Source organism: Haliaeetus albicilla, chromosome 10 (genome assembly GCF_947461875.1).
Source record: "Haliaeetus albicilla chromosome 10, bHalAlb1.1, whole genome shotgun sequence".
Lineage (NCBI taxonomy): Eukaryota > Metazoa > Chordata > Aves > Accipitriformes > Accipitridae > Haliaeetus > Haliaeetus albicilla.
The window spans coordinates 36,863,144-36,876,731 of record NC_091492.1 but is presented as its reverse complement, the minus strand read 5'-3'; the positions used below and the strand labels follow the sequence as shown (position 1 = coordinate 36,876,731).

At 41.4% G+C, this 13,588-nt stretch overlaps 1 protein-coding gene across 14 annotated transcripts in view; it reads right to left on the bottom strand.

The window, feature by feature from the left end:
• ARVCF (ARVCF delta catenin family member) overlaps positions 1-13,588 on the bottom strand; it is a 292,495-nt gene that overhangs the window by 130,750 nt on the left and 148,157 nt on the right. The gene's annotated exons all lie outside the window — the stretch shown is intronic.

Sequence of the window (13,588 nt, the reverse complement as noted above, 5' to 3'; positions counted from 1 at the left end):
AAAGTTCTTCCTAGCTTTTTCTTTGGTAGCCATTTATCTCTTGTACAGATGAAGTCTGTCCATTCCAGCAAACCCAGGCTTTCTCATTACTGCAGAAATAGCATTGATGCAGGAATTTCAAAAATGTGGTTTTAGTTTGTGTGTGCTCATTGGGATAACTATTAATGCAGTGTAAGACTTACTCACTACAATGATTTCAAAAGGATACTTTAATAGCCTTTATGTAAAAAAGAAGTTCAAGTTTCTGAATCACTTATGTGAAACAATCAAATCTGCCTTCTTTTTTTTTTCCCCTTTTTTTCAATTAAGAACATAGTGGTTTTGTTGTATTCCAGTAAAGCTGCTTCATTGTAACCACGCGTATTGCACAATGCCATTTTTCAGGCTCTAGTGTCATGGGGAAATTCTCACTCGGGTAACTTCCATTCAGTCCTAGCCAAGAGCATTAGAATATGTATTAAGCTGACATGGCATTACCCAGAGAACAGCACCCTAACCAATGAAGTTTATTATACAGACCCAAAAATTCAATATTGAGGACACATCTTTGAAGTAATCTAGAATACCATCACTGGGAGAAAATTATTCACTAACTTAACCTTAAAAGAATGTGGCTTTATTTTTGCCCCCTTCCCCCCCCCCTTTTTTTTTAAAAATAACCAAATGAAAATTATGACAGAAATTATGCAACAGACAGAAAAGTGGCTTATATAAAGTAAATAATGCCTTCTGTTTGCAACAAGCTGAGAACATATGGTAAGCATTTCTCTCTCCTCCCCTCCCCCTCTTAAGAGCAACCCTTACAGTTAACAAATCAACTTTTATAAGAGTTTTGCAGGTGACTAATGACTCCTTTCTTGGTGTGGCCACTCTCATGACACCACTGAGCAGCAAAATTGATAGGACGTGGTGCAAATTTTGACAGTAAGCCCTTCAGACACCAAGTGTTGCCTAAACTTGCACACATTTTTTATCTTCACTCTTTGGAACACCAAGTACCTAGGGAAGAGCAATGCAAGCTTGAGATGCACCAATCAGTAGGTTCAATCCAACTTAAGATTTATAGAGAGTTTCTATTCAAATAACTCTACCTTTCTCAGACTTTCAGAAACATCACTCCATCACACAACCTCGAGACAGCCCCCCAGAAAGATGTCTTGCATTAATCAAACTATGCAGCACCAGCAGATTATCCTCTTTCATAAAGGGCTGCTAACAGGGTTTTGGTAACAAAGAGCAAAAGGGCAAGAATCTGTTTTAAGATGAATAACCTCTCCGTCCATACCCTCTTTACAGAGGGGTTCCTTCAACAAGTCATAGGCAGTCACATTTTCTCCTGACAGCCAGCAGAGGAAGGTGGCTGAGACCCATGAAAGACCCTCACAAGGGAAGTAATTGCTCCAAGGAGAAGGTGCCTCACATGAGCCTGGCAATAGAGGAGGTTGACTGCAAAGGCTCCCTGAAAACCAAAGAGGAACTGTCAGGATCCGTTTGCAGGGTTAGGTTGTGTACCTACAATTTCTACAGCATCGATGCTTCTGCCTACTCTTTCAAACTGTATCTTTCAGGTAACCAAAGACCCCAAGATGCCAGGGGGCCTAACACGGTTACATCTGCGCGAACAAAGCTACATACGTTAGTACTGTTATTTGGATGTATGTGTACTACCAGATAAACTAGAAAAATGGAGAGAGGACAGAGGTACCATGGTATTCAAATGACATCTTTCAAACAGAAAACCTAGCCAGCAGCAGCTGGGACAGCAATCTGACACCATCTCCAACAAGCTACTTTAAAACACTGTACTGGAACCATTCCTGAGAGCAATCTCCTAAGTCTTCACCAGCATTCAGGTGATAAACCAGCAGTTTGCAAAGAAATATTGCTCGAGGAGAGTTTCATACAAGATGGTGTGCCACCTGCTGCCCTGCCGGGGAGGGACAGTGAACCCTCCTTTTACTTCTAGCTTTTGAGTGTGTCCCCTTTCCCTACTTCCCGCTAAGTCTCCATCCTTTTTGATGATTACCAAGGTAATCAGTAGCAGTAAACAAGATTCACCCTCTCCTTACTTCAGTAAGGAATCATGGAGCCTCATGCCCAGGGAAGAAGATGAGGAAAGCCAGGAACAGTAACCAGATGAGGCCAGCCAAAGACACAGCAATGCTTACACGCAAGGCCTGAGACCCAGCTAGTACAAGGGCAACCTGGGGAAGAAGCAGAAGTCTAAGGGAAGAACAGATGAAGGAGGAGCAGAATAAGGAGTGGCTAGAAGACAGAGGAAGAATAATTCTGAAGGGAAGGAGGAAAATCTGATGGTTGGGAGAGGATGAGTGTTGTTTTTTTTTTTTAATCTCCCAGGGAGAGATGGATTTGGAGAAAGCACGTAGGAGGCCTTGCTGCACAGAAGCATCACATATTTATTAACAAATTTCTCTCATTTTTTCCTTCCTATCCAGCAGAAACAGGTCGGACATCCTATGTATGTGCAAAAACTCCTAACATATGTACTTTGTGGGCAGTGTTTTATTACATATGTTTCACCTGCCATGTCTCTTACCACCTAGTGAATACACAGGGAAAGCATCTGGAAGCATCACTGTTGCTGGCATCACAGATACAGCTGAAGGTCCAATCTTCAGCCCTAGAACCACGCATGCTTCCTGGCACACTGCCTGCTTTCATCTAAGCCCACACAGGGCAGGTATTATTTACTTTGCCAAAATGTTCAGAGACATTTAACCTACCCAAGGACTGTCCACTTGCCTCCCTACAGGGGAGGGGACAGAAATTAATCATTATAAAGAAAGAACAAGAAACTCCTACAGCTCCTTTTCCTCTCTGCTCTGTGAGGAACGTGCCTACCTGAAGAGATTACAGCAGAAGCAAATACTCTGAGCCTTTAGAGATAACACGAAGGGGGAGTTAACTGGGGGCACACCTCTCCTGGTCTAGATCCCTGGATGGGGCAAGACATTACAAGATGTCCAAATACACCTTTTCTCTTTATATTGCCACTCCGTTATTTAAGATTTCTAGAATGTTATCTAGGATTCAAATTGGCAAACTTAGTATTTGTATCATCTCAGATTTTGCACATAAAACTCTTGGAAATCCTGTCACTCACTCGGAAAGAGCAATTTTTGGTTAACTTATCCCAAACTTCAGAGAGTAACTTTTTCCTGATACTCTCTTCTCATAGAGGTAGTCAACAAACACAGAGGATGCCAAATTAGTTTCCCACAGCTGTGCTAACAGACTTTTCTGTAACACACCAGAGCAGGATTCCCCAAGACAAGAGCCAGTACCAAACCCTTCTTCAGCCTGGTGATGGGCTCTCAGAGCTTGTACTGACTCTTGGCAGCAAGAGGAGCTCTACCCTTAAGTATATGTGGACCGTTTTACTAATTTTTTCAATTTAATAGAAACAAGGCATACAACATGGAAAGTGGAGAGAGGGAGAACAAATCAGACAGCCTAGGATCCTTTTTTCAGATTCTTTCTCTAGAAAAATAAATAAAACCAGGGAGCCTTGTGGCACAGGAGGTTCTAAATGTTCTTTGTAGACCTTCCAAGCACAAGAAAGAAAAACAAAGACATTAATCCAGGCAGTAACAATGCCAACGACCACATTCCAAAAGCCACGGTGCAGTTAAGGTACCTCAATGCTACATCAACATCACGCTATATCTTCTTCATGGCAGATGAGAAATGTGGAGTTGGAATTATTCAAAACCACTGGAATGGAAATCTCACATCAATTCCAGGAAAAAGCAAAGAAAATCTTAACATTTCTCCCCTTGATTGGCATCTGTCACATTCAAAGGAAGACAAAAACCCCCCTTCCGTTCCTTTAAAATCTGGAAATTTCACAGGGAGCATTTCCCCAGCAATGATCCTCCTACACTTGGCAAACTAATTTGCTGCCATTCCAAATGCCTCTGGAAACATCAGCAGGATCCACATACCACAATTAAAAGCTGGCATGTACTCAACCACACTGCTAACTACCAAATGTTTGTCCTCCAATTACTCTACAACTCCCTCTGCAAAAACACCCCTCCAGAACTGCATTCTCCTATTGGCAATAGTCAGTTTTGGAAGTTTGCAATAGTTGTAACTATTATGTATCACTTTCCGAACCAAAACAGTGAGGTTTTTCTAGACATAGTACAATCAATTTAGCTCTTTTACTCATAAAAGCTTTTTAAACCTCTCTTCAAGGCTCTCCTGTAACTCCAACTATCTTCGATTCGATAAAAGTAGATCCTTCATCTCCTACACTCAGACTTGCTAGAGCAGACATTACCATTAACTAAGGCCTCACCTTCAATAAAATCCACAGCATAAAAATGCAGAAATAAGTAACTCAGAAAAGGGGGGTCACAACTACACAGAGAATTTGCATCCAACACATAGACCACGTATTGCAAAATAATGGTATGTAAATATGCCCAGCATTCTCTACAGTGCTCTACAAATCATTGCTCCAACTCATGGTTCACAAGGCTCAGACAAAATGCCTATTCTGGAAAGAGCACGGAGTAGGACTTTGGTAGAGGCAAGGAAAGGAAAATAAGTCAACTACTTCTAGATACTAAACCATGCAGCTAGCACAGACAGTGCACCCACTACAGCAGAAGAGATGTCTTCCATTATCCTGCTGTTACCAAACTCTTGTACATTACCATTATCACAATTCCAGGTTATTTCAAAAGATCCTGATGCCGTTCCCTTCCACAGTAATCTCTAAATAAAAATAATTTTTAAAAAGGTATTAATAACAAGAGAACTGCATCCTGCCTCTGTAAGCTTACAGCAATTCTGATCCAATTTCAGCTTTAGTTAATTTGAGACATTTCTGCCTCTGTAAGCTTACAGCAATTCTGATCCAATTTCAGCTTTAGTTAATTTATTTGAGACATTTCTGAACAGAAAGGAAGATTGCTCATTCACACAGAGTTAAGGGTTTCCAGCCTAAACTTGTACTGACCCCGTGGCTAAAAGCACCCATGCTGGCCTGACAGGCCCCATACTTCAGTGAGAACCCATTAAAGCCTACTGAGGACACAGGCCATGGAACAGCCTGGTGAGGACAAAATTGGCTCAACATGATAGATGCCCCAAACCATTAAAGATGCAATGAAGAATGTGACTTGGGAACTTTTTGGTTAAAACAACCACCAACCTTTTCTCACTCAAAAAGTCTAACCGATATCCTACCGGACAGGTACAGTGCAATGTTTTATCCTATGATGAGGATACACCGTCATTGTATGAGAATAAAAGTCCCAGCATTTGGCCTTAAATCATCGCTCTCACAGATTTGAATCAAACTCCTAATATCAGTAATGCTATTTCAGAGCTGAAAACTCAATACTAATCTCCCCCTAATTCTTACTGTCAATAAAACAAAAGTAGTACTTAGCTTGAATTTTCTGTCTTTGCTTCCAACTACATCTCACAACTCTGTTTTCCAGTCTGCTTAGATAGAAGTGAATCCAGACTTAAAATTCTTTTTATCATTCTCTAAAAGAGTATGTAAAACATTCAATTTTAATTTGCGAGGGAGGGAATCCTGACATGGGCACATGCTGGTTATCCATATTCGGGGGGGGGACACACACGACACAGACCAACAAAAAACTCCATGTTAGACTAAGTCACTGATGACATCTACCTTCACAGAAGAGAAGTCACTCAATTAACCTTACTGATCAAGGGTGAAGTATGAACCTTATCAATTATGCAGTTTTATTTTATTTGTCATCTAGATGAAAGGAAGTACAATACGAGAAGGATGTCTACATATCACACCTTTTTCCTGGAAGTCCAAAGTGTTCAAAGCATCTGTTTCTTATTCTGCTGGACTAGAACGAAATTTCAACATCCTACAAGAAATTATAATTAAAATATATCTCCCGCAGTTTTCCCAATTTAGTAATTTAGTCTTCCTACCTCACTGCTCTTCCACATGCCTACAGACAGTTATTGAGGTTTTACATGCCCCTGGATTAGTCACATTCTCTCCCCATTCATACCATGCAGGGAAGAAAAAACAAAGCAACACCAGGGCTATTTTGCTTCATGGGGTTGCACGAGATGAGCAGCTCAGAAGCACAGGCAGGTATGCCCCTTCCAGCAAGGGCAAGCCTTCAGGGTGCACAGAGCCTCAGAAGAGAAGATGAATTAGTCCCTGAAGGTGCTTACTCCTTTCTGCTAAGCCGCCCCTCAAGGCTTCCCAACAGACACAAAACACCTACGTGTCATTCAGAGGTTCTGGGTTCAGTGACTCAAGCCCCACCCATCCACATTTCTCTTTATACACAGTGTTCGAAATTTTGGTCCTTTTCTCTAACTGAAGAAGTTCCAAAGGCCTTTTTATGATTCTCAAAACAGATGCACTAAAAGTAAGGTTGTTTGCAATTTCTCTAGAAGATCCTTGTAACTGCATCAAGAGAACTACAGAACAAAAACCTAACTACATTTCACCATCGATTTATTTACATTAGATTTCTCTGAACAAACAACATTCAAATGGAAACCATAAGCAATCTACTTGAAAAGACAACAGGCAGCAGTGAACCGTAAGATCTCCTAAAAGCTAAAGTGGATATGCCTTGCAACCTTTCTCCTTTGAGCTGGTCACTTGAACAGATGCGTTCTGGAAACAAACAGACTATCAAAATCAGTATTCTGTTTGGTCCAAGCTGCGTGAAATAAACATGCATCCTTCTAAATCAGCAGATTGGTTTTAACAGCATCATCTGAGCTTAAGGTGTACACACCAGATTTTGGTGGTTTTGGGGGTTGTTTTGCGGGGTTTTTTTGGTTTGGTTTTTTTTTTTTAATAGGCAATGCCTGGAATTTTTTGGCATTTTGGCATGCTCAAAGCATGATTTTCCAGTGTTTCAGACCAAAGGTTGTTTAAAAACCAGTATCTAAAGATAAGCCAAAGTATTTTTTCTTCAACAAGTTTCACTTTGAGTTTCACTTTCAGTTCAACAAGGGGAAGCACCAAGTCCTGCACCTGGAGAGAAACAACCCCAGGCACCAATACATGCTGGGGGCCACCCAGCTGGAAAGCAGCTTGGCAGAAAAGTATGAGGAGCCCAGGTGGACATCAAGTGGAACATGAGTCAGCAGTGTGCTCTTGCAAGCAAAGAAGGTGAATGGCATCCTGGGCTGTATTAGGTAAAGTATTGTCAGCAGGTCAAGGGAGGTGATCCTTCACCTCTACTCAGCACTGGTGAGGCCACCCCTGAAGTGCTGTGTCCAGTTCTGGGCTCCTCAGAACAAGAGAGACTGGGACATACTGGAGAGAGCCCAACGAAGGGCCATGAAGATGACTAAGGGACTGGAATAGCTCTCATAGGAGGAAAAGTCTCTCATCTGAGAGAGCTGGGACTGTTAAGCCTGAAGAAGAAAAGGATCGGGGGGATGTTATCAATGTAAATAAATACCTGAAGGAAGGGTGCAGAGATGATGGAGCCAGGCTCTTCCTAGTGGTGCTCAGTGACAGGACAAGAGACAATCAATGGGCACAAACTGAAACACAGGAGGTTCTGTCAGAACATCAGCAAACGCTTTTTCGCTGCGAGGGTGATTGAGCGCTAGCACCGATTGCCCAGGGAGGTTGTAGAGTCCCCATCCTTGGAGATACTCAAAAGCCGTCTGCACGTGGTCCTGGGCAACCAGCTCTAGGTGGCACTGCTTGAGCAGGCGGGTTGGACGAGATGACCTCCAGAGGTCCCTTCCAACCTCAACCACTTGGTGATTCTGTTGTTCCATTTTAGCCACCAAAATATATCCTACTATTTTTTCAAATTGTAAATGTGCATTCCAGTTCCTCTCTAGACTCTCCCCACCTACAAGCCTAGAGGAAAAAAAAACCAAAACCAAACCTCAAAGCTTTTCTGAATTGCCTCCCTCACATTCAAGTCTGCAGCAGCTATAAATGCATGCATAGTAATTATCATTTTTACTTGGGGCTAAATAAACAGACTACAGTCAGCGTTGCTTTCTTACTGTGACACAAAAGACCATGAGTTTCCTTTTGCTCATCAGACAGGCAAATGTAGATATAAAAATAAGACTGGAACACTTTAGAACAGTTTGTCTTCCAGATATCTACTCAATCCACAACATGTCTGTCCAAATAATTAAGTTAATATGCCATAGTCTAAAGTGATACAGATTAGAACAAGAAATTCACTTGAATACCTGTTCCACACGGTTTAAAACATATCTCTACTCTTTCTATGTACTTTGAGGTATGGTCTGAAACTTTGACTTCTCAAACATCAGAAGTACTGAGGTTTTCCCTCAGACAACCCCAAAGTTACATTCCCGTATTTCCTCATTGCAGAGCACAGCATCCAGGAACTGTAACACGCTTACCTTTATCTCAATAACAAAGTGTTGACAATCCCTCCAGAATTCATTATCTTGGGTGAAACAGCAAAAGGATCTTTCAAAATTATCTTTAGCAGTTCACCAGGAAAGTGGAGATGCCCTTAAAGCTGAAGTGTCCTTAAAGCTTGCCTGCCTTCTTTCTCATCTGCACTCTCCCCAGCTGTATCAGATGGCCTAGCAAAGCTTCAGACTACTGTGATCCTGCTAACATGATTGCCTGAAGAAGCCAAAGCATGCAAACATACACTCCGCAATCTCTCTTAAAAAGCTCCTTGAAATCCAGCTCATCATCAATTGTCACTATAAACCCTCTCCACTCTCTGCCTATGTGACTGACTTATTTAGAGGACAGGATTCTGAGATTCCCATCCTGCAAATCAATGCCCTTAAATCAGGCACCTTTAATCACATGGTCCCAACTGTGAGTTAAGAGGCATGTTCTCATGTATGTTCTTTACATCTGCAAAATATTCTTAATACTATAACAAATACCTGCTCTCTGTCACACTTCTGTGCTTGTTTAACCTTTACAACATTGTTGTCTAGAATTAATTCCATATAATTTCTAACAGGCTGTCTCCATGGTATTGACACATCACCCCATATTATTATATGTTGACATTCACAGCCACTTTATGAGAAAAAAGATCCTCAATTAGATTCTAAATCAGTAGCCATAGTATGCTCCAATGTGCTTCTTACTAAATTGATCCTTGCTATTGTCAGACATAAAAATGCAACTGGTACATTGCACACAATCTTCATTCATCTCATTTCAATTAAATTTCTCTAACAAGGAAAGACTGAATTCAAGAGTGACACTATTATCACCAGATGGCTGAAAGTCCGAGTCAGCACCAGCAAAAGTAACTTGCTCTGCCATCAACACCCTCCTTTTAACAGCCTCCTGCTCTCTTTTTGGTAGCAACTCACTGGCCCCCAAAGCAAAAAACCCCAAAGATAAGACAGAGCCTCGATCTAGTCTGACAGTTTGTAGCACTTAAGTCACCTACAAAGCCTTTTGGAGTGTAAGGATAATACAACATCAAGCAAAAGTGATTTCCTCAAAACATCTCATTCCTCAAAACAGCATTACCGTGTCCCTAGCATGCTTTGGTTATCACCTTTTCCACTCAGCAGTGATTTCAAAGCACACCAAATGGTGGTCTTTACCACTGGGTATCTATTGCAAAGTCCAGAAGAAAACTGAGGAAACGCTTCTTCAAATGCTTCACCATTCTATTTTACCCCTTAAGAGAGAGCCCAGAGATACCTTGCCACTGCTGTTTGCTTTCCAAAGACAACTCACAGGAGGTATAGCTGACTCTCCTGAAGGGTCACACTGCTCCCATGGTCATCCTCAGACATTATCACTGAATCCGAGGAACAGCAGAGCCTCCAGGCCCCAGTGCTATGAAGTACTTACGTACTCATGTGGATGAATTCCAGTTCTGGAAAACTAAAGCAAGCTGAAATTTTCAAAAGCTTATTACAACAAGCCAGGCATCCAATAGCTCCCAAACTTTCTTGACAGCTGACAGCTAGCCTTCTGCACTTACAAAAGTCCAATGAGTTAAAGGAAGAAATATTTGGCTGTTTGTACTGTATTGTCCCTCCAAAATAAGGAGTCCCAGGCTATAAAGGTTTATCTTCTCTACATCTAATGTTACTTCAATAGACAGCTAAATATAGTAAAATAGTTATTATTTAGCACATCTGTAAAGCAACAATTTCCCTCCCAATTAATTTCCAGTTCCTCAGATTAATTATCTACTCAAATCTTCTTGATGCACACACTGCAAGAAGTTGCATGCATTTCCTGTAGATTAAACTGCCTTCAGAGATAATGATGCTCCTAAAGGCAAAGAATCAAAAATCCATTCCACTGAATCTGCCTGGATGGGTAGAAGGCAGAAACCACTGTCTCTGGACAGTGAAAGTCCAGAGCTTGACCCCGAGCAATAAGCTGCTTTCACTTGTCCTCAGGGTAATGACCCTAACATAATAACAAGTAGTAGTCCTGGCCCAAGTAAGAATGAAACTCAAGAACAACAACAACAACAAAATCAGGGATAATCACTATTGCTCACAACTTCACCCACTGTGGACCTGTACTCTGGAGTCTAATGTCTACTGATCCTGCAGATGGTCCAGGCCTATTTCTGTCACATTTAGTTACAAAGCTCCTATAAATTTCTGTAATACCTGACTGGAAATTCAGGAGAAAAGTGGAAAGCAGACCCTCTGTAAAGAGACCAAAAGAGCACTGCAACTGTACACTGCTGCACTCAGGAGCAGCAAGAAGAAAGCATGTAGACCTTTCTCTACCCAGAGCCAGGAAAAGATTCATTCCAACAGCTCCATTTTTTCCTTGGCATTTCTTTATTCTCCTACTCTGTGGCCTGATCCTAGAAGGAGCAGTGCTCTGAATTCTAGGAACAAAGCAAGAGAGTTGTCCAAGTTCAATACCTGTCAAAACCCCTTCGCTAAGAACAGCAGTTGCATTAAAACCATTTAGTGGAATAGAAATCACTGTCTTTACAGGGAGGTGAGCAGCACCAGAGCCACTTCTCCCTCCCCGTGCAGAGCAAAGGGTACAGAGGTCCCCTGTTCGGTGGAGCACCCACCTCCGTGTGGTGTCACAAAGGTGCCGACAGCTCACTGCTGGTCTCTGCCCTGTTCAGGCTGCAAGCGCAATCAAAGCTCAGTTCCTCTACCTACTTTCTTACCACGTTTCTTTCAGATTGTCCTGTTATTGGAGTCTACTTCTGCGGTCATGCCTGAAACATTACTACCGTATACAGACTGCTGTGCAGAGACTTTCCTTTCACAGGACGTACTCCTCACCCAGTTGCAATAGGACTCGCTTTGAAGCAGTGTCTAAAACCCACCTTCATGTTTTATCCTACTGGCATGAACCTGCATGGCTTTTGCCTCATGTTGGAGGCATGAGGGAACAGGAGACAACACCGTTCTTTACACATACAAGATCACTTTAGCGTTGTACAGTCAGAACCCGAGGGGGGGAAAAAAAAAAAAAGTTTCTTACTACTCAAAGCTCTGTCATTTGAGCACAACAAAGGGGAGCTTCCAGAACAAAGCATGTCTGAAATCAAGTATCTGCTAAAAGCTTACACGTTTCAAGCCTGTCTAGATTACTAACTAGGTATAAATGGAAACGCACGATCAGACAACAGAAAGAAGGCAGGGTTAGCATAGTATACATTGATCTTATAAAATATTTAAGCAAAGCATGCGACCATTGACAATATGCACTTTGACTGAACAATAGGCTGCACATAAACAATGGATTTTTTTTTCCCCAGACCTTTAGCATATAGGTATCTTGTGGGGGAGGGAGGAAAGAAAGAAAGAAAGTTTAAGAAAGAAAAAACAAACCATATACACAGGGACACATTCCAAATTTTTATGGCACTGCCCCTGTAAAGTATATTTGTAATATTATGTACATTCTAGTACAGAAACAGACACATGTATACACTAATAGATTCTGAAACCTTTAGGTTTCTGAGGAAACATACACAAGAGGAATGATTCTGCTGAGAACAAAGCTCTCATACTTACCTCCTGTCAACAACTTCAGCAGGCTGTGTTCTGCACTGAAGCTGGACAAAACCAAACAAGGCCATGCTTTAATAATTGATAAAGTCCCCACCCCAGCTAAGGCAGTCAGTCAGCTGTACAAGAGTATAAACACACTAAATCACAGTATTTTTAATTCACCTGCTTAAAATTCAAACAAAGACATGTTTTTCAAAATGAAGTAGAATACCAAAAGATGACCAGGCAACAGAACTAAATTTAGTTTCTCTTCTTCTGAATCGCACACTTTGTCAGATCACAGTAGCTATTTGTGAAATGACCCATGGACAAAGCCTAGGTAGGCTCCCTTCCTGCTCCAAAGCTCAGACCAGAAGAACTAAGCCAGGAGTGATAATTTCCACTAAGAAACACCCAAAGATGATCATTGTTTGCATGCCTTGCTGTTATGCCGAACAGACTGAAATTGGGTAAAAGCAAGTTCTACAGGACCTCATAAAGCACACCAGAAGTAAAATTCACTTGCTTACCAACCACAGAGCAGTGAAAAGCTTGCACCCAGGAAATATTGCAGGTATAGGTATGTGACAGATCAAGATTCATGGAAAGATGTGATAGAGACTATAGGGTCTAGCTGTGAGTTTATGAAATTAACACCAGCCTAGGGAAAGGCATTTCATAAGTAGGAAGCCCGAAAAGTGGCCCTGAAGCATGCCCTCAGTTCCAGCCATCACTTGGTACACTGTATTGAACTGCACCGTTTCTGCATTACGACTGACCCATCAGCTGCAAAGATAAAACAGGGAGCTTTGTCTCCTTTCATCTAGGGGCATTCAACTCCTTATCAGAAAAGAGCCATAATACAGGCTATGGGTTTTTGGGGTAAGTGAGGAACTCTACATGACGAGCAACGCTCAGGCTTACTAGGAAGGGTAACTCACACACAATAGCTTACTTAATAAAGTAGTTAAAGTAGTAACAACAATACAAAACCACTTCATATGTTAAAACACACCACATCCTATTTATGCTCAGAGGGAAAAACCAAACACTAAATTAAGAACACACCATATCATGCCCTTTTTCCTATTAGTCTACCTGCATGATCACCGATCAATTTTTCTGAAAATGTGAACAGTGGGTATCATCTAAAAAAGCCAAAGCCTTCAGAGGACTTCAATTATTGTCTTTAGGACTGAGAGTGACCCTTTGTAAACAGAAACATTCTTGCACAGATGCAGTAAGTCTGATCATCACCATCCAAACACTACTGCATGGTTTCTGAGATGGAGCTGATGTTATGCAAAAATCCAAGAGAGAATGAAGACTCTGTTCTCCAAAATCATAGCTACTACACCTTGTATGCTAGCCAAATACTGTACCAGCTAACACAGCTATGAAGACAAAGAAGATAAATAACAGAAAATATAAAAACATAACTAGAAACAAATTCTACTCTGGAAATTTATATTTTCAAGGCATTTAGACCTGTAACACTAACCCTATCCATTATAAGCTGGAATGGTAGTCAAAGTCTGCACTGCAATGAAACTTTCAGCGTTCCAGATTTGCCTGCAGTTGTGCTCACCTACAGATTAAAAACAAATTAAAATGC